Source organism: Capra hircus, unplaced genomic scaffold (genome assembly GCF_001704415.2).
Source record: "Capra hircus breed San Clemente unplaced genomic scaffold, ASM170441v1, whole genome shotgun sequence".
Classification (NCBI taxonomy): domain Eukaryota; kingdom Metazoa; phylum Chordata; class Mammalia; order Artiodactyla; family Bovidae; genus Capra; species Capra hircus.
The window spans coordinates 20-22,450 of NW_017193827.1; the positions used below are offsets into that span (position 1 = coordinate 20).

The 22,431-nt window shown below is 35.0% G+C and overlaps 1 pseudogene across 1 annotated transcript in view; it reads left to right on the plus strand.

Annotated features, from left to right (window-relative positions):
* Positions 1-1,220: 1,220 nt before the first annotated feature.
* Positions 1,221-22,431, plus strand: part of LOC108634933 — a 29,579-nt pseudogene continuing 8,368 nt past the window's right edge. The window contains exons 1-4 of the transcript XR_001917721.1: positions 1,221-1,622; positions 2,672-2,787; positions 17,045-17,159; positions 19,727-19,800. The product of XR_001917721.1 is annotated as a golgin subfamily B member 1-like (transcript). The remainder of the gene's footprint in view (positions 1,623-2,671; positions 2,788-17,044; positions 17,160-19,726; positions 19,801-22,431) is intronic.

Genomic DNA, 22,431 nt, shown 5'->3' on the forward strand with positions numbered 1-22,431 from the left:
ATTCCTTCCAAAGAACACCCAGGGCTGATCTCCTTTAGAATGGACTGGTTGGATCTCCTTGCAGTCCAAGGGACTCTCAAGAGTCTTCTCCAACACCACAGTTCGAAAGCATAAATTCTTGGTGTTTCAGCCTTCTTCACAGTCAACTCTCACATCCATATATGACCACTGGAAAACCATAGCCTTGACTAGATGGACCTTCGTTGGCAAAGTAATGTCTCTGCTTTTGAATATGCTATCTAGGTTGGTCATAACTTTCCTTCCAAGGAGTAAGCGTCTTTTTAATTTCATGGCTGTAGTCACCATCTGGCAGTGATTTTGGATCACCCCAAAAATAAAGTTTGACACTGTTTCCACTGTGTGATACTATGATGAGCAAAATGTATACAGTTCTTTCCCTCATGAAACTTATATTTTCAAATCTTGTTGCCCTTTTCCTTTGTGATTTTTAGGTCTAGGATCCTAGTTTCTTAAGAATGTGTTATTTTCCTCTGAAAGTCCATATTCTGTGCTTGTTCATCTGGGTCCTGCATGCTGCTGGAGAAAGTAATCTCCTTCTTCTTTTCAGCTCTTCCTGAGAACGACTGTTCTTCTGCACAGAAACATGTTCTCATATCTCCAGTCCTAACAAACCCTGACCCGAGTCCCCTCTCTGACTGTCATCACACAGTCAGGTTCAAATCCCAGTTTGCTACTTACTAGATAGGTACTTGTAGAAATATTTACATATGTGTGACTTTATGGTAAATTTCCCTTCTTTTAATACCTTTTGTAAGTATCTCTTTTGGCCTCTAATGTTTTGTATTATTCTGATCTGTTTAAGTGTGATGCTCCCACTAAACGCTGAGTTCCCTTGAGGGCAGGGGGACTGGATCCATTTATTCATTCATTTATTCAGTATTTATTGAGTACCAGGTACTCAATATAAATAGTATGCTGTATATTATGCTAGATGCTGGAGAACAATGAGGATAAAACAGGCACAGACCATTCACTTATTGAATAATTTTGTATTGGGAGACATGTAAGTGAAAAAATAATGACACTGTATATATACACACTATCAAAAAGTATCAAGCAAGCAAAAACAGAGACCTTTGTGCAATTGGAAGTTTGATCCTGGAGTGTCAGGCCCACTTCACCTAGAAAGGCTCTTCACTATGCTTATTGAAATGCAAAAATGAATTTATGGTTCATGAGGCTTTTTTTTTTTTTCTTAGATTCTCTCTCAGCAATTACAACAGATGGAAGCTGAGCTGAGCACTTAAGGAACACTATAGAAACAGAAAAGACAGGAGTCCAAGGTTTTGATAGAAAAGATGGAACTAGAAGTGGCAGAGAGAAAACTATCTTTCCATAACCTGCAAGAAGAAATGCATCATCTTCTGGAACAGCTTGAACAAGCAGGCCAAGCCCAGGCTGAACTGCAGTCCCGGCACAGTGCTTTGGAACAGAAGCACAATGCAGAAATGGAAGAGAAGACCTCTCACATTTGAGCCTTCAAAAATCTGAGCAAGAGCTGCACTCTGCCTGTGATGCCCTCAAGGATCAAAATTCAAAACTTCTCCAAGATAAAAATGAACAGGCAGCTCATTCAGCCCAGGTCATTCAGCAGCTGGAAGGTCAGTATCTGAGTGCTTTTGAAGCCCACTTGTTGTAGCACCTCAGTAGCTCCTCCTTTAAAATTTCAGATATCTCTTAATGACATCATTTGCCTGTTAAACCAAGGAATCTATAGAAGGATTAAGAAAGATGTCTCTTCTGAACCCTTTTGTTGCATTTCTCCCATCTCTAACTGAAGTTATAATCTGACTTAATATTATAATTATCATTATAGTACTAAAACTATTGGTAGTGATGTGTCAAATTTTAAAGTATGCTATGTGAAGCATGACTGTGGTCTAAAGGGTTCATTAACTGGAATGAGTAGGATTTGGATTAATTTATGAAAAACTCAAGCCAATCTAGTTGCAAAGGTAGGGAGACTAAATTATATAGAGTCAGCCTTACTTCTAAAGATGGATCTGAATGCTCTTATAGGTGAAAATTTCTTTTTAAATAAAATTTTTATCCTTTTAGGAGATTTAAGGAAAACTTATTTTAAAAAATATGTTATTATTAAAGTATTAATAATACATGACTCTGATTTAATTTGATTCTAATAGATTGGCATACAGGAAAGATTTTAGAAAGCATTAAATTGAAGATCTGTGTTGAAGAAAGCTGAACATTAACCAAAAAGCGCTGCAGGGCATTATATGGGGACAGTGTGTTACCTGAGCATGCTGTTCTCTTAACTGAACCATGCTGATGTTCAAAACTGTGTGACAGAATCTCAGTAGGATTTTTAATGCTTATGTGGGGACTGAAGAAAATAAAAAACAGGTAGGACATTTTCAAGGGGGAAAGGAAAAATGGCTTTTTAAAAAATATACCTAGGCCTGTTTTTTTGCCTATGAAGGAGGCTTACTGAGCTGTCCTCTGGTCCCTGAGAGTAATTAAACAGTATAAAAATGTTGTCACATAAAATATGCTGGCATTATATTTTAATTAAGATAATTGAACCAGAATAAACAACATAGCATATGGTCTGCCCCTGGAAGATAATAACTCATTAAGTTTGGGATGTAAGCCAAAGATCATTTCAGTCTACTTATTTTCTTTTCCGTAGATCAACTCCAGCAAAAATCTGAAGAAATTAACCAATTTCTAAATAAGCCACCATTGCTAAAACATGAAACAGCATCTCAGACTTGTTTGCCAGATGTTTCTCATGAGGGCACACAGGTAATTACATGTGTACTTCTTATGAATAAGATGTTTGTCTTTGCTGTATGTGTACTTGGGTGTTCTAATAGAATTTAGAAATTCCAGAAAGCAGTATAAGCCTTCTGTCTTTTCTGCCTGATAAAATCCTTTTTTTTTTTTTTTTGAGGCAGTTCCATTTGAAAGGAATCCTGAAAAGTATCCCAAGAATGAATAATGAGGGAAAAATAGATAGTGAACACCATGACCTCAGAAGATTTTCTAATTTTAAAGTCTTAATATGTTGTTTTAGAGATAAGTCATTAATTTTAATCTTATAATCAGTTTTCCCAGTCAGGAGTACAATTTTGCTTTTGGTTGGCTGAGATTTGATCAGGTTTTCAGTATACAATGTAGTCCAACCAAACTTAAGTCTATTGTAAAAATCATAATGCTCACATTAATCAACTAATATTAAAAAGTTTAATTGTTCTAATAATTGGCCAGTATATTCTCTCTCTGCCGTCTATAAAAATCCCTGGGAAGCTATGTTTTCAATTGCCAGAAGCTGCTTATTAAACTTGAATATCAGAACAAGAAAAATTAGTTTGATGACTTAGGTTAGCTAGTGTCAAGCTGGATAAACTAGATTAATTCATCTCCATTATAAGATTATATCCTTACAAACTGACAGATACATTGGTCAGGCAGAGTACCACAGTCCCCTGGGCAGTACTTTACACTGACAAAAATGTTTGTTTCCTGGTTTTTGCCATCTAGGCTTTCCAGTCTCTTCTGTTCTCCCATTCTCAACTCTTTGCTCTTATGTTTTGTTAAGACATTTTTCAGCAACTCTAAAAAATTCAAAGAATTTTATAGTGAAACACTTGCATACCTACCACATAGATTTTATCAATATTTACTATATTTGCATTATCATATATCTATCCATTTATTCATCTACCAATTCCATCTGAATTTTTTATGTTTCAGAGTAAGTTGTAGATATCAGTTTTGCATACCTACCCACATAGATTTTATCAATATTTACTATATTTGCATTATCGTATATCTATCCATTTATTCATCTACCAATTCCATCTGAATTTTTTATGTTTCAGAGTAAGTTGTAGATATCAGTATGTTTTTCTCTAAATATTTCAGGCACGCATACCATTGAGTAGATTTTAATATTTATGTATAGTTCTTTTTCTTTGAAGCACGATTTACAAAACACAAAATGTACAAGTATTAAATGTGCCATTCGTTGAGTTTTATCAAATGCATTACTCAACTCCCTATCAAGACATATCACCTTACACAGTACCCTTTTGCAGTCAACCCCATTACTCTCCTCCAGACGAACCAGTGTTCTATTTTTTCACCTTAGATTAATTTTCCATGTTTTATAGCCTATTAGTGTCATCACATCTGTATTCTTTTGTATAATGCTTCTTTCACTCAGCATATTTTGAGATTATTTATGTTATTGCATATATCATAATTGATTCTTTGCGGAGAAGTATTTCATTTTATGAACGTAGCATTTTCTTTTTGCATGATTGTGCTATAATTTCCTTTTGATAGATACTTGGGTTTTTTATGCTTTGGCTGTTATGAATTAAGCTGCTGTGGACATTCTTGTACAAGTATTTGTGTGGACATATGTTTTCACTCATCTTCGTCAAGTGCTAGTTGAGGAAGCTCTAGGCCATAGAGTAAGAATGCATTTAGCTCTATAGGGAAATACTGGGTCTTTTGCCAAAGTGATTATGATATTTATATGTGTGCTCAGTTGTGTCCGACTCGCGATCCCATGGACTGTAGCCTGCTCAGCTAGGCTCTTCTGTCCATGGGATTTTTCCCAGCAAGAATGCTGGTGTAGTTTGGTGGTTCTTCTTCCAGGGGATCTTCCCAACCTAGGAATCAAACCCATGTCTCCTGCATTGGCAGGTGAATTCTTTACCACTGAGCACCTTCTTGCCTAATATAAATGAGAGTTCCAGTGGCTCTACGTCTTCTCTAAGATTTTGTATTGTCAATTTAAAAATTTTAGTCATTCTAATGGGTATGTATTGGTAGGTTGTTGGAATTTCAATTTGCTTTTCCTTGATGACAAATGACATTGAACATGTTTTTCTGAAATTCTTGGACATTTGTATTTCTTGTTTTGGTGAAGTATCTTTTCAAGTTATTTCCTCATTTTGAAAGTTGAGATTTTTTTACCCATTTGTCAAATTGTAGTAATTCTTTATGTACCCTAAATGCCAATTTATTATCAGGCATATTTGGTGAATATTTTCTCCCATGCTGTGGCTTGCTTCTTACTTGTTCTCTTCATGATGTCCTTTAATTAACAGTCATTTGCAATTTTGATAAAGTCTATTATTTATCAGTTTTTTTCTGGTTATAATTTTCTGTGTCCTGTCTGTGAAATCTCTGCTTAACTGTAAGTTATGAACATACTCTCTTATATTTTCTTCCACAAGCCATATAGTTCTAGCTTTCAGAGTTAAGTCTCTGAACCTCAATAAAGTTTTGTATGTGGTGTAAGATAAAGAATCAAGATTTGTTTTTTTTTTCCCCTATATGGATATCCAGTTGTTTCAGTACCATTTCTTAGAAATACTTTCCTTTCTTCATTAGATTGCTTTGGTAACTTTGTTGAAAGCAAATTTATGAGCTTTCTGTTCTATTGATCTGTCATTTCTTATGCCTGTATCACATTGTTTTCATTACTGTAATTTTAAATCAAGTAGTATAAATCCTCTGACTTTGTTCTTCTTTTGAAGATTGCTTTGATTATTCCAGGTTCTTTACATTTCCACAGAAATTATACAGTCAACTTTCTTAAATTCTATTTAGGGAAAAAAAAAAACTGGATGGGATTTTGAATTAGCATTGTGTCGAATCTATAGATCAGTTTAGGGAGAATTGACATCTTAATACTACTGAACTTTTCAATCCAGGAGTATAGTGTCTCTCTTCACTTACTAAGATCTTTATTTTTTTTTAATTTAAATTTTATTTTTAATTGTAGAATAATTACAATATTGTGATAGTTTTTGCCATACATCAACATTAATCAGCCATAGGTATACATATGTTCCCTCCCTTTTATAGCCCTCTTCCACCTCTCTGCCCTTCCCACCCCTCTAGGTTTTCACAGAACACTGGCTTTGGGTTCCCTGCATCATACAGCAGACTCCCACTCGCTGCTTTACGTATGGTGATGTGTATGTTTCAATGCTATTCTCTCAAATCATGCCACCCTCGCCTTCCTTCACTGTGTCCAAATGTCTGTTCTAGCTGTGTGTGTCTCCTTTGCTGCCCTGCAAGTAGGCTTATCAGTACTGTCCTTCTAGATTCTGTATATTTGCGTTAATATACAATATTTGTCTTTTTCTTTGACTTTCTGCACTCTTTATAATAGGCTCTAGGTTCATCCACCTCATTAGAGCTGACTCAAACGTGTTCCTTTTTATAGCAGACTAATATTCCATTGTGTATATGTACCACAACTTCCTTATCCATTCATCTGCCTATGGACATCTAGGTTGCTTTCATGTCCTAGCTATTGTAAATAGTACTGCTATGAACATAGGGGTATGTGTCTTTTTTAGTTATGGTTTCCTCAGAATATAGTCTCAGTCATGGGATTGCTGGGTCATCTGCAATGGCATTCCACTCCAGTACTCTTGCCTGGAAAATCTCATGGACAGAGGAGCCTGGTAGGCTGCAGTCCATGGGGTCGCGAAGAGTCGGACATGACTGAGCGACTTCACTTTCACTTTTCACTTTCATGCATTGGAGAAGGAAATGGCAACCCACTCCAGTGTTCTTGCCTGGAGAATCCCAGGGACGGGGGAGCCTGGTGGGCTGCCGTCTGTGGGGTCGCACAGAGTCAGACACGACTGACGCGACTTAGCAGCAGCAGCAACTGGTAGTTTTATTCCTGGTTTTTTAAGGAATCTCCGTAGTGTTCTCCATAGTGGCTGTATCAATTTGCATTCCCACCAACAATGTAAGTGTGTTCCCTTCTCTCTGCACCCTCTCCAGCATATATTGTTTGTAGACTTTGATGATTGCCATTCTGACCACTGTGAGATGATACCTCATTATGGTTTTGATTTGCATTTCTCTAATAATGTATGCTATTGAGCATCTTTAATGTCTCTCAGCACTGGTTTGGAGGAGTTATGCATGTTTTAGAATTTATTCTGAAATAGTTCATATTTTTTAATGCTTTTGTAGATGGAATTTATTCTCTTTTCATTTCCAATTGTTTGTTGTTTGTATGTAAGTATGCAATTGAATTTTGCTTATGTGAACTTGATATATATTGTATTAGTTCTGGACTCTTTGTAGATTCTTTAGGATTTCCTGAATAAACAGTCATGTCATCTGCAAATTAAGACAAGTTTACTCCTTTTTAATCTTTATACCTTAATTTCTTTTTCATTCAAAGGCCCAACATTGTTTAATAAAAGTGGTAATATTGGGCCTTCAGCATTTTTCTTGATCTTAGGGGAAAGTATCCCATATCTTACCATCAGCGGTGGTGCTAGCCTTAAGTCTTACATGAATGTTCTTTATCAGATTGATGTTGTTCCCCTCAATTCCTAGTTTGGTAAGAATTGGTATTAGATTTTGCCAAATGTCTTATCTGCACTTATTGAAATGACCACATGGGTTTTCTTTATTCTGTTAATGTGGTATAGTACTTTAATTTTTGAACATTAAACCAACCTTGTATTGTTAGGATAAACCTGACTTGGTCATAAAATATTACACTTTTTATTTATTACTGAATTTGATTTAATACTTTTCTATTTGTATTTATAAAGGGTTTTAGTCATGAAGGTTTTCCTCTGTTTTGTAGTGCTTTGTCAGATTTTGGTATTAGAGTTAATATGGCATCAGAAACACAAGTTGGCAAGTATTCCGTTCTATTTTCTGGGAGTTTTTGTAAAATTGGTATTATTTCTCAAGAGTTTGAAAGAATTCACCATTGAAACCATCTGGGTCTGGAGTTGACAATGAATTTCTTCTGCAGATATGAGACTAATAAGATTTTCTTTTTCATCTCGTACCAGTTGGATTTTTGTTTTGTTTTGTCCATTTCATTGAAGATGTCAAATTTTTGTTATAATGTTGGTTGCAATATTCTCTTTTTATCTTTTTAATGCTTATATACCCTCTGTAGTGATACCCACCTCTACCCCAATCCCTATTACTGTTTTTTTAGATTAAGATATAATTAACATATAACATTGTAGAAATTTAAGGTATCCAACTTGTTGATTTGATACATGTATATCTTTCAACAGAGTTACCACCATAGCATTAGTGAATACCTCCACCATGATACGTAATTATCAGTTCTTTTCTCTGGTGAGAACATTTAAGATCTAGTCTCTTAGCAACTTTGAAATGTATAATACATTATTGTTAATTATAATCAGAATGCTGGGCATTAGATCTTCAAAACTTGTTCATCTTCTAACTGCAAATTTCTACTGTTTGATTTGTGCTTCATTTTCTTGATCAGACTAAACTAGAAATTGACATAAAAAAAATATTTTAAAAGAACCAACTTTTTTTTTCTTGTTTTTTTTTTAAATTTTTATTTTTACTTTATTTTACTTTACAATACTGTATTGGTTTTGCCATACATTGGCATGAATCTACCACGGGTGTACATGCGTTCCCAAACATGAACCCCCCTCCCACCTCCCTCCCCATAACATCTCTCTGGGTCATCACCGTGCACCAGCCCCAAGCATGCTGTATCCTGCATTGGACATAGACTGGCGATTCGATTCTTACATGATAGTATACATGTTACAATGCCATTCTCCCAAATCATCCCACCCTCTCCCTCTCCCTCTGAGTCCAAAAGTCCATTATGCACATCTGTGTCTTTTTTGCTGTTTTGCATACAGGGTCGTCATTGCCATCCTTCTAAATTCCATATACATGTGTTAGTATACTGTATTGGTGTTTCTCCTTCTGGCTTATTTCACTCTGTATAATCGGCTCCAGTTTCATCCATCTCATCAGAACTGATTCAAATGTATTCTTTTTTACGGCTGAGTAATACTCCGTTATGTATATGTACCACAGCTTTCTTATCCATTCATCTGCTGATGGACAGCTTTTAACCTTGTTAATTTTCTTTGTTACTGGTCTGTTTTCACTTTTATTGTTTTTAATCCTTGGTATTTCTTTCTGTTTATTTGGTTTTACTTTTCTTTTTCTACCTTCTTAAGGTATAACTTTATATCAAACACTTCAGATCTTTTGTCATTTAAACATTTAAAGGATACAGTTCCCTTTTAAGCACATGGTTTGATATGTTGTGTTTTTATCATTCAGTTTTTGAAGCATTTTCGAATTCTCCTTGTGATTTCATCTTTGATCATGGATTATTTAGAAATGTGTTGTTTAATTATCCACATATTTAGTTTTATTTTTAGATATCATTATTATTGCTTTCTTTTTTTTTTTTTTTTTTAATTTATTTATTTATTTTTTTATTTTTTTTTAAATTTTAAAATCTTTAATTCTTACATGCGTTCCCAAACATGAACCCCCCTCCCACCTCCCTCCCCACAACATCTCTCTGGGTCATCCCCATGCACCTGCCCCAAGCAAGCTGCACCCTACGTCAGACATGGACTGGCGATTCAATTCTTACATGACAGTATACAAGTTAGAATTCCCATTCTCCCAAATCATCCCACCCTCTCCCTCTCCCTCTGAGTCCAAAAGTCCGTTATACACATCTGTGTCTTTTTTCCTGTCTTGCATACAGGGTCGTCATTGCCATCTTCCTAAATTCCATATATATGTGTTAGTATACTGTATTGGTGTTTTTCTTTCTGGCTTACTTCACTCTGTATAATTGGCTCCAGTTTCATCCATCTCATCAGAACTGATTCAAATGAATTCTTTTTAACGGCTGAGTAATACTCCATTGTGTATATGTACCACAGCTTTCTTATCCATTCATCTGCTGATGGACATCTAGGTTGTTTCCATGTCCTGGCTATTATAAACAGTGCTGCGATGAACATTGGGGTACATGTGTCTCTTTCAATTCTGGTTTCCTCCGTGTGTATGCCCAGAAGTGGGATTGCTGGGTCATAAGGTAGTTCTATTTGCAATTTTTTAAGGAATCTCCACACTGTTCTCCATAGTGGCTGTACTAGTTTGCATTCCCACCAACAGTGTAGGAGGGTTCCCTTTTCTCCACACCCTCTCCAGCATTTATTGCTTGCAGATTTTTGGATCGCAGCCATTCTGACTGGTGTGAAGTGGTACCTCATTGTGGTTTTGATTTGCATTTCTCTAATAATGAGTGATGTTGAGCATCTTTTCATGTGTTTGTTAGCCATCCGTATGTCTTCTTTGGAGAAATGTCTATTTAGTTCTTTGGCCCATTTTTTGATTGGGTCGTTTATTTTTCTGGAATTGAGCTGCAGAAGTTGCTTGTATATTTTTGAGATTAGTTGTTTGTCAGTTGTTTCATTTGCTATTATTTTCTCCCATTCAGAAGGCTGTCTTTTCACCTTGCTTATATTTTCCTTTGTTGTACAGAAGCTTTTAATTTTAATTAGATCCCATTTGTTTATTTTTGCTTTTATTTCCAGAATTCTGGGAGGTGGATCATAGAGGATCCTGCTGTGATTTATGTCTGAGAGTGTTTTGCCTATGTTCTCCTCTAGGAGTTTTATAGTTTCTGATCTTACATTTAGATCTTTAATCCATTTAGAGTTTATTTTTGTGTGCGGTGTTAGAAAGTGATCTAGTTTCATTCTTTTACAAGTGGTTGACCAGTTTTCCCAGCACCACTTGTTAAAGAGATTGTCTTTACTCCATTGTATATTCTTGCCTCCTTTGTCAAGGATAAGGTGTCCATATGTGTGTGGATTTATCTCTGGGCTTTCTATTTTGTTCCATTGATCTATATGTCTGTCTTTGTGCCAGTACCATACTGTCTTGATGACTGTGGCTTTGTAGTAGAGCCTGAAGTCAGGCAAGTTGATTCCTCCAGTTCCATTCTTCTTTCTCAAGATTGCTTTGGCTATTCGAGGTTTTTTGTGTTTCCATACAAATCTTGAAATTATTTGTTCTAGTTCTGTGAAAAATGTGGCTGGTAGCTTGACAGGGATTGCATTAAATTTGTAAATTGCTTTGGGTAGTATACTCATTTTCACTATATTGATTCTTCCGATCCATGAACATGGTATATTTCTCCATCTATTAGTGTCCTCTTTGATTTCTTTCATCAGTGTTTTATAGTTTTCTATATATAGGTCTTTAGTTTCTTTAGGTAGATATATTCCTAAGTATTTTATTCTTTTCGTTGCAATGGTGAATGGAATTGTTTCCTTAATTTCTTTTTTCTACTTTCTCATTATTCGTGTATAGGAATGCAAGGGATTTCTGAGTGTTGATTTTATATCCTGCAACTTTACTATATTCATTGATGAGCTCTAGTAATTTTCTGGTGGAGTCTTTAGGGTTTTCCATGTAGAGGATCATGTCATCTGCAAACAGTGAGAGTTTTACTTCTTCTTTTCCAATTTGGATTCCTTTTATTTCTTTTTCTGCTCTGATTGCTGTGGCCAAAACTTCCAGAACTATGTTGAATAGTAGCGGTGAAAGAGGACACCCTTGTCTTGTTCCTGACTTTAGGGGAAATGCTTTCAATTTTTCACCATTGAGGATAATGTTTGCTGTGGGTTTGTCATATATTGCTTTTATTATGTTGAGGTATGTTCCTTCTATTCCTGCTTTCTGGAGAGTTTTTATCATAAATGGATGTTGAATTTTGTCAAAGGCCTTCTCTGCATCTATTGAGATAATCATATGGTTTTTATTTTTCAATTTGTTAATGTGGTGAATTACATTGATTGATTTGCGGATATTGAAGAATCCTTGCATCCCTGGGATATTGCTTTCTAATTTAATTTCATTATGATCAGATAACATGTTCTATATTATTTCAGTTCTTTGAAATTTGTAGAGACTTGTTTTATGACACAGCATATGGTCTGTCTTGGTGAATATAGCTTGTGTGTGTCTGTATGTGTTCCAAGTCACTTCAGTTGTGTCTGACTCTTTGCAATCCCATGGACTGAAGCCTGCCAGGCTCCTCTGTTCATGGGCTTTTCCAGGCAAGAACACTGGAGTGGGTTGCCATTCCCTTCTGGGGATCTTCTCAACCTAAAGATTGATACTGAGTCTCCTGCATTGCAGGCAGATTCTTTACCATCGGAGCTACCAGGGAAGCTATACAATATAATATTGTATAAACATCACTTAAATCATAGTATTATTTAGGTTATCTTTGTTTTGACTGATTTTTGTCTAGTTGTTAAAACTAGACCAATTTTTTTTAACATTTGACTAAATTTAATATCTGTTCTGAATAAGTCCTTAACAAGTTAAACATAGACAAATGTATCTCAATGTAATAAAGACCCTATATGACAAGTCCAGAGCTAACAATCAGGTTCAATGGTGAAAGGTTGAAAGATTTTCCTCTTAGATCAGGAACAAGACAAAGGTGCCTACTCTTAGCACTACTCTTCAACATAGTAATTCAACATAGTAATGGAAGTCCTTGGAAGATCTGGAATGGCCAAGGATTCCAGAGAAAGAACAAAGAAGGAGGCATCAAATTCTGGATTTCACGAAGGAGGCATCAAATTCTGGATTTCTTTTCAATTCTGTGTTTCAGAGATTTGGAGAGGGAATGAATGATGGAGATGGCTATTTTCTCTGCAAAGTCTGGAGCCTTCTATGGGGGAAACTATCTGGAGGCTTTTTCAACTCAATTCTGGAGCCAGGAGTAGGATGACTTGAGTTGACTGGCAAAGTCACATGCCCTTCTCTTGTGGCTTGGCTGGTATTTTGATTTCTATTTCTTGATTGGAATGATTCTATTTCTTCAGAAGAAATGGTTATTTCTTCTTCTAAACAGAAGGTTATGAGATTCCTCAAGTTCGAGAGATCGGAAATCCAAAATCAATTTCACTGGCCAGAAATCACAATGTTGGTTGGGCTGCAAAGGAGGCTTTAGGGAAGAATTAATGTACTCACTTTTTCCATTGGCTAGAGCTGTATTTCTTATACTCCATGGTTCCTGGTTGTTCTTCCATCTTTAACACCAGAAGTCTAGCATCTCATCTCAGTCATCAGGTTACCTTCCAACCCTCTCATCCTCAGCATATAGTATATAGTTAAGTTTTGCTTGTTTACTTCTTCCCATAAGCTTTGCTTTGTCATTGGAGTGTTGAGTTGATTCAGTATAATTACTGATATGAATGATTTGTCTTTCATTTATGCCATCTTGGGTTTTTTTTCCTTCTGTTTTCTATTCCTGTCTTCTATTTGGTATTTAAAGTTTTTTGAATTTTATTTTTACTTATATATTGACTTTCTTTCCTTTTAAATAGCTATATTATAGATATAATTGACATATAGTAATCTGCATACTTTTAAAGTATACAACTTAATAAGTGTTGATGTATGCATGAGGCCATCACCACTATTAATAAAATGAACATATTCATCACCCCCAAAGTTTCTCATGATCCCTTTTAATTTTTCTCTCACATCTCCCCCCAATCAAGTAACCACTGATCTTCTTTCTGTCATTATAGTTTGTATTTTTTAGAATTTTTAATAAATTGTATGTGGTTTTTTTCTTGACTCCTCTCACTTAGCATACTTATTCTGGTATTTATCCTATTGTATGCAGCAAGAGTTCATTCCTTTGTATTGTTGAGAATATTGTACATAGCACAGTTTGGTTATCTGTTTACTTGTTGATGGGCAGATTTAGATTATTGACTGTTACAAGTAAAGCCTCTGTGGATATTCTTTTACAAATCTTTGTTTGGACCTGTGCTTTCTTTACTCTCAGTAAATACCTAAAAGTGAAGTGTCTGTATCATATGAGAGATTTTAAGACAGACATTGCCAGACAGTTTTCCAAAGTGGTATTACCATTTTCTATTCCTATCAGCAGTGTATGAGAGTTCTGGGGAAAATCTCACCTGGTAGTTATATATTATCCTTACGCTTTCTTGGATTCAGTTGCTAAAATTTTGCTTTAAAGTTTTACATCTGTGTTTATGATGAATATTTGTCTGTCTGTGATTTTCTGTAATATCTTTTCCTGGGTTTGCTCTGTGTGTAAACCTGGCCTTTTAGAATAAATTGGGAAGTATTCTTTCCTTTTCACTTCTTTGGAATGATTTTGTATAGACTTGGTATTATATTTTCCTTAAATGTTTTGTGAAAATTCATCAGTGAAGCTGTCTAGTCTTGAAGTTTTCTTTGTGGAAGCATTTGTCTGTATAGATTCTGTTTGTTTCATAACTATTTGGCTATTTAGGTAATCTATTTGTTCTGGAGTGAGCTTTGGTATTTTAATATCTTTTAGGAGATCTGTCCATATAAAGTATCAAATTTATAGGCAAAAAGTTATTCATAATAGTCTCTAATTATTCTTTTAACATATATAGAATCTGTAGTGACATTACCTCTTCCATTTCTGATATTGGTAATTTGTGTTTTGTTTCTTATGCAGGTAAGACGGTCCAGAGGTTTATTAATTTTTAGTAATCTCAAAACCAGCCTTAACTTCATTGATTCTGTCTTGTTCTCTGTTTTCTATTTTATTGATTTCTGCTTTGATCTTCCTTATTTCCTTTCTTCTGTTTACTTTAGACTTGATTTCCTCATTTCTTAGCTTCTTAAGGCGAAAGCCAAGGCCATTACTTTGAGACCTTTCTTATTTCTAATATAGGCATTTTGCATTAAAAATTCCCCCCTAAAATCTACTTAAGAAGCATCCCACAAATTTGGTTGTATTTTCATTTTCACTCAAAGATACTAATTTCCCTTTTAATTTCTTCTTTGCCCGCTGGGTTACTTTGTTTCTAAATATTTGGGGGTGATACATCTAGAAGTCTTTCTGTTATTGATTTTTATTTTAATTCTGATGTGGTCAAAGCACATACTTTATATGACTTGACTCTTAGAATTGATTGAGACTTGTTTTATGGCCCAGAATATTGTTTATTTTGGTTGATGCTGCATATGTACTTGAAAATAGTCTGCTGTTGTTGGCTTGAATGTTTTATAAATGTTGATCATGTGAAATTAGTCAATAGTGTTATTCAAGTGTACTATATCTTTGCTGCTTCTCTGCCTGTTTGTTCTCTCAATTGTTGAAAGGAGTATTGAAATCTCATAGTTGTGGATTTATTTACACTTCTATCAGTTTTTGCATCATATATTTTCAAGCTGTGTTATTGGGGGCTTAAACATTTAGGATGTTTATGTCTTCTTGATTATCAAGTGACCCATTGATATTATGAAATGATATTCTATATCCTTGGTAACATTCTTTGCTGTGAAATGTACTTTTGTCTGATATTAATATAGTTATTCTACTTTTTTGAGTAATATTAGCATGGTGTATCTTTTTTCACTCTTTAGATTATTTTTGTCTTTGTATTTAAAGCCTATATGAAGCGTAGAATTTGAATCTACTTCTTATCCAATCTGTCAATCTCTGCCCTTTACTTGGAGTGTTCAGACCATTTTCTTTAATGTTGCCATTGATACCATTTTAAGTCTCTCACCTTGCTATTTGTTTTCCATTTTTCCAACTTTTTGCCTTTTACTTTTTTACTTTTCCTTCCCTTAAAAAAATGGATTGAATATTTTTTACAATTCTGTTTTTCTCACTTTTCAGCTTATTAACTATAATTCTTTATTTTGTTATAATAGTGACTGCATTAGGGATTATGCTGCTGTTGCTTAGTCGCTTCAGTTATGTCCAACTCTTTGTGACCCTATAGTCTGTAGCCCTCCAGGCTCCTCTGTCTATGGGATTCTCTAGACAAGAATACTACAGTGGATTGCTATGACCTCCTCCAGGGGATCTTCCCAACCCAAGGATCGAACCCACATCTCTTATGTCTACCTGCATTGGCAGGCAGGTTCTTTATAACCTGGGAAACCCATTAGGGATTATAGTTGCATTTTAATCATAGTTAACCTGCATATAATATTGTGCTGCTTCATGTGTAGAATAGTAACCTTACAATTGTATACTTGTATTTCTTCATTCTTGGCACTTAGTTATTATTTAACTTGTACATATGTCATAACCAAAAGACACAAAAATATAATATGTTACAAAGAAAAATTTTTATTTTTGTTTAGTCAGTTATTTTTCAGGAGATTCAAATGATAAGAAAAAAAATTTAATTACCATTGCAGTTACCATTTCTGGTGCTTTTCTTTAGGGTAGATCCAGAATTGGCAGTCTCTGTAAAGAGTCAAATGATAAATATTTTAGGCTTTTAGGCCATAACTTTATTTTCAAAAACAGGTAGAAGGCTCTAAACCTTGCCAAACTCTGGTGTAGTTTCTTATTTCCATCTTGTGTCATTTTCCTTCTGCCCAAAGGACTTCCTTTAATGTGTGTGTGTACTCTCTTGAGCACACAAGTCTGCTGGTAAGGGGTTCTTATGGCTCTTGCGTGTTTGAAGAAATCTGTCGCTCTGTTGTTTTTAAAAGATATCTAAAAGCTAACTGTAGATTTTATATTGATAGGTTTTTTTCTTTTGATACTTTAAGGCTATTACTGTACTCTTTTTTCTTGTATTTTGTTTCTTAGTAAGAAATCTACTGTAATCTTTGTCTCTTTTTTTAATTTCCTGATTGCTTTTAGGATTTTATCACTGGTTTTGAACACTTTGGTTATAATGTGCCTTCGCATAGTTTTCTTCATGTTTCTCGTGCTTGGAATTTGCCTTTTGAATCTCTGTGTTTATAGTTTGCTTCAGTCTGGAAATTTTTCTACCATTAATTAGTCCAATATTTTTTCTGACCTCTCTCTTCCTTTGAAGACTCCATTTACACACATACTAGATTACTTGAAGTTTTTCCAGAACTCATAATGTGCTTTTAATTTTTTGAATTCTGAAAATTTTCTTTCGTACGCAATAGACTTGGAAAATCCAGGCTTTGGTCTTAAATTCAAAAGCCAGTGAACTAGAAATTTGTGTGAAAGATTTCATCTTTCTATCTTCAGATGAAAAGCATTGCTTTAAAGATTACCTAAGCAGATAAGTAGATGCTATTTTTAAAGTATTTTTCAAGGCTGGAGAACTTTTAGAACACAAAAATGCCAGAGGCTGTCTGGACATTAGGATGAGAGTTTTGCACTGGAGAATCATTAATTTGTTGTCTTTCTACAATTTAGGCAGTCACTGAAGAGAGTATTGCGTTTTTGCAGAAGAGAGTGGTAGAACTAGAGAATGAAAAGGGAGTCTTGCTCCTTAATTCTGTAGAGCTGGAGGAGCTGAAAGCTGAGAATGGTACGTATAAATGAAAACCATAATTCTCTGACCTCTTAACCAACAACTTTTATCACTGTATATGTATAACATGTAGATTCAATGATAATAAAGATCTTAGCACAGCTAATAGTTATTGAAGTTAGGATTAATACACATTAAACAATTTGAACACAATACCAGTGTTTACAAAAGTATAACATTTTGCAGTATGGGCTTTAAATGCTGCAGGAGATCTGTATTATATTCATTTTGGAGTAGGCCAAGGAATCGTCTCAGATGTATGGCTCAAATAGGACCTTAATAAGACAATGACTTTTTAAATAGGTAAAATAGAGAAAGAACTTTTCCAGTAACAAATTTGTGGGATGAGGTAACAGAGATCAGTAGAAATAAAGATTTAGAGGTAGAAACCATTTTGTTTTTTGCTCATGCTATATACTGCTTAGAACTGTATCCTTTTTCTTAGCCTGGCTAATTCTTGAACTCATCTTTCAGGCCTCAACTAGGGCATTAACTTTTTAAGAAGTTGGTCCTAATCTCCCAAAGTTGGATTAAATGCATTTTTGTGCTTCTAAAATTCATTTTCAAGGGCAAGGGTCTTTTTTTTTTTTCCATCTTTTGCTTTACCTTTTACCAGGAACTAGAATAGTACCTGGCAAATGAGTGACTGCTGAATAAAGTTTTGTTGGATTGAACTAAATTTAGCACTTTATTCTGTTGAACTGTGTGTGAACAGTTAGTAAGAATGAAGATATACTTCTTTCCTTTTGTCATCTGCTTCACAAGGACCATATAGCTTTAGTAACTTGTAGTTAATAATGCTTCACTTATCTAATTTATCCTGGAGTAACTGACTACTGTGCTTTAAGAGTGAGAATGAATACCAAGTAAAGTATATACCATTACCTAAAGTCTATACCAACATTTCCCACTTAACCATTTTACAGTTCCATTTAGCTATAAACTAAGGTATATAGGGATCATATATCTTTATTAGACTAGTCCTACCATTGCTGACGAAGAATACTGCAAATTCAACTTGTTATTCAACCCATTTAAACCACTTCTCTGAGACCTTATCCATGATGTTTATTTTGCAGTTTTGCAAGCAGTCTCTGTCACTTTCATGTGGCTTATTATGGTTTAGAGGTTACATGAGTTCCATTCTCTTTGCTCTTTACTGCAGGGGTCACTGGCCCTGAGGTTTTCTGTATTAGTTTTCATGTCTGGTTACCCTTGTTTTATGAGTCATGTTCTATTAATATTAAACTCACCTTTTGTTCTTCCATTTCTACCACTGTGCTCCTTCCTCAAATACTTGTGAAATGTCTGAACATATTATATACAGTCTTGAATTCATTTGTTTCATGAATGTTCATTTATTCATTCAGCAAATATCTTTCCTATGTACTGGTGCCTTTCCTATGTACTGCGGACTACTCTAGTTGCTGAGGATACTGCTCCGAACATATTAGAAGATAAGACAGGCCATAAACATGTATATTCATAAGAAAATTTCAGGGAGTGATAAATACTAGGATGAAAATAGAACAGGCTACTGCACATGTGTCTGGGGGAAGGAGAAAGCAGTGTCAGAGTGGTCAGGGTAGGCCTCTTTGATCACTGGTTACCTGAATGATGAAAAGGGGACAGCCACACAAAAGAGACTGGGCAGATCTCATTCCAAGCAGGGAAGAGCAGTGTAAACACCCTGACATATGACCGAACCTTGATATGTTTTCAGATAGAAGCAAGGCCAGTGTTCTTGGAAGTAGAGTGAGCAAAAGGGGGCAGTATAGAGTTTGTAGAATAAGTAGGGTCAAATCATGTCGGTCATATTAAAACACTTGGATGTAGTGTAAAAAATGAGCTTTTTTGTTTGTTTCGTATACTTGTCTTAGCTTCTCAGAAAGAGTATAAACTTCTTGGGGGCTTACTAATACTCAATATTTTTATCCTCCAAGGTACTACTACCGTTTTTAGATACCCACATTGTAATAAGACATGGGGGAGAACTCAGAAGACTGAGTTCTGATCCTAGCCGTATGAACTAGCCGTAGGACATGTCATTTCTTTGTTTCCTCATATGGTCATTGAAAAGATTGGATAGCTCCTTTCTATGCTAAAATTTGATGTCCTTATGAACATATGTGAAAGAATGTAGAAGACATTTTAAGTGCTATATTAATGCATGATGTATAATATGAACACAGAAAAGTTATAGATAATTTACATTTATTTCCCTTGAATTCCCAAATTATGCTGCAGAAATAGCTGCTTTTTGTCATGTGCTCTGGCTCTTTTTTTCCCCCCCTTTAAAGCCTTCCACTATTTATTATACTTAACTCAGGTTAATCATTAACACCCACTACCCTTCTATCTTATATCTCATCTTTTCATCATCTTTTGCCACTTCTTTATTTTAATAAAATAAGTTGTTTTATCTCCCCCAAACTAGTCTGTTCTTTCCTCTTGGTTATTTCATGCATCTCAAATAGCCTCACACACAATCATACCTCTGTTTGTTTTTTTTTCCAAACACTTCTACATTTACCTTCTAAGGCTATTTATTTTGTGACTTTCAGAAAAACTATCCTCTCAGATTACTCTCCTGGAGTCTCAGAAGAGAACTGGAGAGGTAGACAGAGAAGTCCATGAGGTAAGTGATGCATTCTTAAAATAATGAGAATATGAGCTCGATCAGGGGAGGTGGTTTCAAGCCTAAGCTTTTGTATAGTTTTCTAATGTCAACAGAGAATTACATTACCTAGAAAATGAGATTTAAGAGAGTCGTAATGGTTATTATTTCTCATTTACTCTCATTTGTTTATAAATATTTGGACGTTTTATTTGTCCTGAACCAATGCAAGTACAGTAGCATTTATTTGGGATTTGATAGCCTATTTTGCATGCTGGGTTATCATTTATCTCAACTTCTTTGCCCACCTCAGAAAAGTTTCTCAGTAAAGAAATTAGGTAAAAATCTGCAGTCTTTCCCCACCACCCCCTTCTTATTTGGCACAGTTTCACTTAGGATTATATTCAAAAGGCATCCTTAGAGAATGGTGATTTTTATAACCTGAAAATCATTGTAAGAAATGTGTGATTGTTCAATATTCTGCTAATTTAAGATGATTGTTGGCTGTATTGTGTTTAATTGTCCTTCCATTTAGGAAGTCCAGTGATAGGGAATTTCCTGGTGGTCCAGTGGTTAGGACTCCATGGTTTCACTGCCAAGGGCCTGGGTTTGATTCTTGATCGGGGAACTGAGATCACACAAGTCATGTGGCATGGCCAGAAAAAAAAGAAAAGAAGTGAGTGATAGACTCATAAATGGCCTTGAGGAATAATTTAACTTCTTTACAATAGTGTCTGCTTACTTATTGTATTAGAGTTCTCTAGAGAAACAGAATTAATAGGAAGTGAAATATATATATAAACAGGGTTTATTTTAAGGAATTGGCTCATGTAATTGTGGAGGCTGACAAATTCAAAATTGCAGGGTAGGCTAGCACACTGGAGGCCCAGAGAAGTTGCAGTTTGAATCTGAAGGTAGTCTGCAGGCAGAATTTCTTCTTTTTGGAGGAGGGCCATCTTTTTTTGGTTATGGCCTTTAACCACTTAGGTGAAGCCCATCCACATTATGGAGAGCAGCCTGCTTTACTCAGAATCTGCTGGTTTAAATCTTAACTATCTAAAATACCTCAACAGAACATTTGGAGTAATGTTTGACCAATTATCTCAGTATTGTGGGCTAACCATGTTGAGGCATAAAGTTAACTTCCACATTTACATTCAGTTACATTTTCATATGATGTTCTGTTCACAAAATTGTGAAAAGTGGACTAAATTTTGAAAATAATTTTAACATTATATGGTTACTGACAAATTATGAGAGTTTAGTAGTGAAAAATTAATTTTGTTTAGCCAAGGAGATGCTTAATGTTTTAAGATGCTTAGCAATTAATGTCTAGTGAAAACAGAACTCAAAATGGAAGAGCAGATAAGAAATATGGGAATCTATTAAGAAAAACAAAATGTCCAGAAGGGAGAACAAACAGGAAACAGTGGAAAAGGAAGGGAAAAAAAGCTCCACAGAAATTGGAAAAGGAAGCGTGACTAAGATAATTCCTTGGGATAAGAGAGAGTGAATAGAAAGGGTCCATAGAAAATGTAAGCACGGTCTAAAGGGGAAGACTAGTACTAGAAGGAAAAGCGAGAGTGGCCAGAAAGAGCAAAGGTTTCCAGTTTCTACTCTCTGATGTATAACATTGACTTTAAAAAAAAAAATCAAGCCAAAGTTAATTGAACTCTATAGATAGGATAGGGAGCAGCAGAGAATGAGAGTTGGAAAGGAAGAGAGTGAGTGACGTGGCATGACAGATAGTTAGTAAAGAGGAAATAAGAATACTTAGGATATGAGAGAGACCAGAAAAAGGAGTTAGTTATATTTCCATCTTCTGGCAAAAGTGATGCCCTGACTATATTAGATTTTTCATGTATGTAGGAATGGATAAATAATAATGTGACATGAAGAAATTATAAAGGAACTTTTCCTCTGCTAAAAAAAAAATGTCTGTCCAGTTTTGGTTTCTAGAAATGTGAGTATAAGTATTACAGAGAGTGAAGAATTTTAAAAGATTAGAAGTGCTAATGAAAAATGATGAGGTGATAATTTTCTGTAGACTAATATATAGTTCTAAAGTAATGATTTCTTTTCTTTTACTCAGTGGCTGAATATGATACCAAGATAATAGGTAGTATTCACTGAGGACTTACTATGTGCCAGCTTCTGCTAGTGAATGGCAGAGATGTGAACTTTGGCAGCTAGGCTGCAGAGCTTGTGCTCTTGGCCACCACATTGTTTGACAATCCCCTGGTTTGTTTTTTTTTTTTCCTTTGTATCAAGTTGGAATTTTTTGGGGGGGAGGGGGGAGAAAAGCTGCTGTTGACAAAAATGGATATTTTATTATGTATATGGTCCCCAAACTCATTTAATAAAATACTAAATTTACCATGAAATTCACTGGTTTTTGTCCCAGGAAGACAATTATAGAAATAATGTATATGGATTGAACAGCCTAATACAGTAAGCTTTGTAATAGTAACTTGGTTAATATTTTGTCAGATGGGTCTGTAATTTCTTCCCAAGCTCCAACAGAACTCTTCTTTGATTATTTAATCCTGGTACTTTATCTTAATCAACTTGTCTAATAATCTCTTTGTCTGTTAATAGCTATCTTATTTAATAATTCCTATTCCAATAGATAGTTTAGGAAAAGGAATCATG